This window comes from Apis dorsata, unplaced genomic scaffold (genome assembly GCF_000469605.1).
Source record: "Apis dorsata unplaced genomic scaffold, Apis dorsata 1.3 scaffold_85, whole genome shotgun sequence".
Classification (NCBI taxonomy): domain Eukaryota; kingdom Metazoa; phylum Arthropoda; class Insecta; order Hymenoptera; family Apidae; genus Apis; species Apis dorsata.
The window spans coordinates 901,867-906,841 of record NW_006263383.1 but is presented as its reverse complement, the minus strand read 5'-3'; the positions used below and the strand labels follow the sequence as shown (position 1 = coordinate 906,841).

At 32.2% G+C, this 4,975-nt stretch overlaps 1 long non-coding RNA gene across 2 annotated transcripts in view; it reads left to right on the top strand.

Moving 5' to 3' along the window:
• The first annotated feature begins 3,832 nt into the window (after positions 1-3,832).
• LOC116185021 overlaps positions 3,833-4,975 on the top strand; it is a 3,248-nt gene continuing 2,105 nt past the window's right edge. The window contains exons 1-2 of one of the 2 annotated variants that reach the window (XR_004149732.1): positions 3,833-4,293; positions 4,382-4,513. This is a non-coding gene — a long non-coding RNA (uncharacterized LOC116185021). Of the gene's footprint in view, positions 4,514-4,975 lie in introns of both variants that reach the window. The other variant, XR_004149730.1, reaches the window with a different exon arrangement.

The following is a 4,975-nucleotide window of genomic DNA, read 5'->3' as shown; positions in this document are numbered from 1 at the left end:
CTTAAGTAAATTATTTGATATATATTTAAGTACATAGACGTATTAAATATAAAGAAGAAGTATTCATTTACGCTAATTTTTGCAATTAACAAAAATGAAACAAAGAAATAAAAATAATTTACAAATGACTAGATGAAAGTTAAGAGACTGCCGCATATCATTTATTGTCTATTTAATAGTTGAATCTATTCACGATACATTTAAACTTCTTATCATCATAATAATTCGGTATAAACTAATTTATATAAAGAGTTAGTATCGCAATATCATAAAAATTTTGAGTCACCCGGATATACTTTAATTTGTGCCATGACTCATAGTAAAACCAGTTTCGTTCGTTTTATTCTTCGTGTTAGGGATTTTCTTAGAGATTGTGTTTGCATCCCGCGAGCGTTTGCGCGAATAAATTTATCGACGTTACGCGCGAGGCATGCAGAAAACGTATCGCGTTCCTGCAATTAATTCGAGATGCAACCGAGACACTCGTCGATTCGTTAGCGGAAATAAATGTATTTTATGCACTTTTTCTTTTTTTTTTTCTTTCTTAATCGTGTTTATACAATTTTTACTACCAAATTAATTTTCGCTTTCGTTTTGAAACTGATTTGTATCAGATTTATAAATATGTTTTTTTATCTTACGATCATAAATTTTTGAAGGATTTATTAGAACGTTAAATTGAAATAATAAAATTTCTTTGTTTAATTTCTCCTAAATTTAATATGATTAAAAGATTTAAAAAAAAGATCAATAGTTTGATAAAAGCTGCATAGTTTTGTTAACATGACACCTACCTAAGGTAGAAAAGAGTGTGACGAATGATTTATTAATATGATAATATATGAACGTATGTCGTGACAGCCGGAAATTTAAGTTTCCCTCCCACGTTAGCCTTCACATTCTATGTTATAAGTGCCATTATAAATGGCTGTTACAAATCCAATATTATTAATCTCTCAACGTTCACACTCTTTTTTCGTTAAATTTTTGAATAATAAATTACGATTGAATAAAAATAGATGTGATTTATGTCTCACAAGTTACGTATTTTGATATAAAATATCGTAAATTTTCAATACATAGCAATCAATGACAAAAATAAGTAAACAATGTGAAATGTTTATTAATAGTCAAATGACGATATAAAGTCACTTTTAACCTATATTAAATTTGTATATTCGCAATATGAAATAAAATTTGGAAATTTTATTTTTAAATAAATTATATTTATTTGCAAATAAAAATTTGTAAATTACAATTAATCCAGCACATATTAATATAGTCTTAAAATTAATTAATAATCAGACAGTGGATGATCGAAAAATGATAGATTGATCATTTTTGATCCATATTAAATTCACATCCTTTTTTAATAAATTATACTTAAATATTTCGAAAATATTTCAAATTTTTCTGCAAATAAAAATTTTTAATTGCAATTCTATTCTTCCAATATTTTTCCAAAATTAATGAATTATTTAAAATTTGTTTTAAAATTATATACAAAAAAAATCCATCACAAAATCTACAAAACAATAATTGTTAACAAAACACGTATGTACAAGTAAATACATCTAAGCTAACATAACCTAACCGCTATACCGCGCACATCGTGCCTCATCATTATTATAATTACCGTAAGCCATTCCATTCCGTGCACAAACCATCGCCCATTATGGCTCCACGCAGACTCTAGCTCACCGTTTCGACCCCTTTTTTCCTCCCTTTTTTTCCCCGAGTTTTACGATGGTTTACCGAGCGATGCGTGGCAAGTTATTGCCTCCGATTTTAACGTGGAACTCGGCTAGTCCCTCGGGAATCGACTGCCTCTACCGACCGTTCGAATCCCGTGGGTGCTACAGGAGCTGCGTGTCTCTCTTTTCAAAAAGAGAAAGGAAAATGAGGAGTTGGGACTCTCTCGATGCCCATTTACGCATGATGTCTCGTAAAAGATGGCCAATGGAATATATTACTCGATGGAACGTGGATTTTCATTCAGAAGTTTTTAGCGAAAAAGGAAGAAGTATCATGACTGGTATTTCAAGTATTGGCAAAGATAATTATTATTGGTTATATGGTTATTATGGTATGGATAATAGAAATGAGCATGGTGGCTATTGAACGTCGGTGCAGACACTTTGAGTAGATAAGATTTGTGAAATATATTAACGAGATATTTTGCGATATAGAGGAAACTTGCAGTATGATGGATTACCTTCACTCAGAATTAAAAGAAATTTATTTCATGTAATAATTTAGAGAATAATTCAGTTTATAAATAATTTAGAATATTTCAGATAATTATTGTTTGATAAATAATGAAATTTAATTGATATTGTGTTTTATTTAATTAATTGAAATAAGATGAATATTTGAAAATAAGTTTAAGAAAATTTTATATTTTTTCTCAAATTTGGTCTAAACTCTCTGAGTAATTTTTTCATTGAAAAATTGATTATAAAGAGAAATTTAAAAATATATTTGAAGATGTCAGGTAGATGTATACCTGCAAATAATCATCTAAAAATATTTTTTCTTCTTTTATTATCTCTCCATAAAAAACTATTCAACAATTGACTTTAGTTTACAAGAATTAGACAATATCTTTATTGAACAATTTTTTTTAAAAATTATTCTTTGTAGATTATTTCTCTACAGAAAATATTCTAAAATATATTTGAAGTTATATAATTTCTCTAATTAAGATTTTGATTAAAATTTTCGATTCTACATTATATAAGAAATGTATCAGAATGTGGATGACAAGAATAAGACGGTACAGCTATATATACTTACAAAAGAATCATCAGGAATCGAACGAATGGTGCGGTGCACATGCCACAGATGGCAGCAGCTAACAAGGTAGTCGAACGAAGTTCAATAATCGAACTTCGAAAAACTAACCGAAATCTATAATTGTGAATCCATTTAAGAGTAAAACTTTCATGAATTTCTTTGAAATTTATTTCGAATTTTTTCGAATTGTATTTCTTACTATTGGAATTATTTTTATTTATTTGAATTATTTTAATTTTTTGATAATCATTAATGTAATGTTTATTTTTAAAGAATATTCTCAAAAGTTTTATATATTACGAACTCATATTTTATGAAAAATAATAGAAAATGTATAAATATATACAATATTACATTATAAAATAGAATATAAAAAGAGAATAATCAAATATCTTTGTTTATTATAAAAAAAAAATGAAAGAATATTATTTGTTGAAGTTTGATTCAATTTAAAAATTAAGTTATTCCATCTTTACATCACCGTTTTCACGAAATTACATAGAGAGGAAATTAACATTTGGGGTTGGACTGGGTTATTCGAAGGAGATAATGCAATGATCCAAGCATTTAATTAGCAGGAAGACACTGCTATATTTACGGCAGACGCTCTAGATATCTTGTAACCTAAGAGGCATTCTAATCTCGTGGAATTTTATCTGCGATGTAACGACCTGTCGTTTGTCAGTGTGGCTCTCAGTGCGCGGCCAAATCCCTTTTTCATCTAAATTCCTTCGTAACCGATAAATTTTCAACATTCATGCTGCTTGTTCAAAGACCGGTAGTAATTTCTCTTTCACCGTCGTCGTTCAACCCCCGCAAAGTGGTTTGACAACTGTCTTATCGCGTGGAAAAAACGCACTGTCGTCACAGAGATAATAAGAAACAAATAAAAACATAAATTTGAGTTGATCAACCCTCGACACTTTATTATCTAGTAAAAAAATCTTTCTTTTATTTTTTAATCAACGACACAAATCAAACTGACGTTTAATAAAATTTATTCAATGTTCACAGATAAATAATACCAGGAGAAAAATCTATAAAGATGATTCCACAAGAAAAAAATCTTGAAAATGGCCAAAGTGACTTCAACCAAATAAAAATCAATTCGAAAACGAATGAGATGGAATAAAAACGGTAGTGACAAACAGAGGATAGACCGATTCGTGGTTTCGTTTTTCGCGAGACGAAGTCTAATAAAAACGTTAGGAACCTACCGTAAAATGTTTCAAGTTTCAAGCCGGCTGGTGGCGCCAGGCTACGCTACATTCTGTCCAGGGGTAGCGCAAAGCTCGGTCTATACGCCGATCTCGATGTGGAGGGGAGGCTTGTGCCGGGATATCGCACACAGACACTGTAAAATCAAATTCTACACCGACTCGCATTTGTAGGGATGGCGCAGCTCGACTGGCCACCGAGAGGAAGGAGAAAAGGACTATAGAAACACAATGGAAGAGCGAGCGAGATAAGTGGACGAGGATGAACCGATGGAGAGGGGTAGGTTGACCCTGCCGGGTCAAGAGAGAGACAGTCATATCACAGGAAAAAGGACAGCTACAAAGGTGTAATTCGATTCCGTTCTCAGATAACAAAGCGAGCTGCATAGAGTTAGGAAAGGAAAAGGATGCAATGAGCGAAGCAGGTTGATTGCGGGAGAAAGATGCAAGGAGAGAGGGGTTGGCCGACCCTGAGCAAGTGGACGAATACCAATCGCCAGGTGAGAGAAAGAGATGAAACAAATTGAATAGGATGACCGAGGAGAGAGAAGAGTATATACAGTCCAACTTTTTAGCGACAAAGATCATACAAAAGAGATAAAGAAGGAAGAAATGTCACTTCAACGACGAAGACAGTATAAAGAGAGACAAAAAGAAAAGAAGTTCCAGCGACGAAGGTTGCATAAAGATAGATAAAGAAAGAACGAAAGCTTCACCGACGAAACTGAGACTATACATGAGAGACAAAGAGGAAATAAAAAATAGATAGAGAAAGAGCGAATACTACTTGGAGGGAAGAGAGGGAGAGCGAGAACGAGAGAGAAGGGTTGATCGACCCTGCGCGTTATCAGAAACCGCCCCTCCCTAACTCCACTATACCACCCCATCTTTATATATCTCATATGTATGTGTAACCGTAGAATGTATATGCATCGACGTGCGCAGTGGTGAAGACCAATACA